General features: G+C 42.4%; 1 non-coding gene across 1 annotated transcript; it reads right to left on the reverse strand.

Annotated features, from left to right (window-relative positions):
* Positions 1-307: 307 nt before the first annotated feature.
* Positions 308-395, reverse strand: TRNAR-UCU. The gene is given in 2 exon segments: positions 308-343; positions 359-395. It is a non-coding gene; the product is annotated as a tRNA-Arg (tRNA).
* Between the last annotated feature and the right edge of the window lie 81 nt (positions 396-476).

The following is a 476-nucleotide window of genomic DNA, read 5'->3' on the forward strand; positions in this document are numbered from 1 at the left end:
CCAGAAAAGTCCTAAAGGGTTCTTTAAACCCCATATCTGCCAAGCAGGTCGAGGAAAGTTGGGGATTAACACCTTATGTCTGCTGAATTGGAGCTCTCATGGAAACAGTTTTGCCTCTATTAACACTTTGAAGATGAAAGAAAAGAGAGTTTTCTTTTGAGCTTCAGTCCTGGAGGCTTAACGAGGATGGAAAGGAAATTTCTCTATAACCACCTGAAGCAATTTAACCCAGAACAGATGTCTCCATTACTTCTTGCATTACAACAACAAGTGAGGAACTCTACTATGAACACGGACTAAACAAAAGCGACTCTGGTGGGAATCAAACCCACAACCTTTGAATTACTACAACACCAGCTAGAAGTCCAATGCGCTATCCATTGCGCCACAGAGCCCTTCTACAGACGTGCGTCAGAGGACGTTGCAAAGAGGATATACAAAAGATGTAGCAAAACACACATAGAAATGGAAGCTAC

This window comes from Nanorana parkeri, unplaced genomic scaffold, assembly GCF_000935625.1.
Source record: "Nanorana parkeri isolate BGI_ZX_2015 unplaced genomic scaffold, ASM93562v1 scaffold12622, whole genome shotgun sequence".
NCBI lineage: Eukaryota > Metazoa > Chordata > Amphibia > Anura > Dicroglossidae > Nanorana > Nanorana parkeri.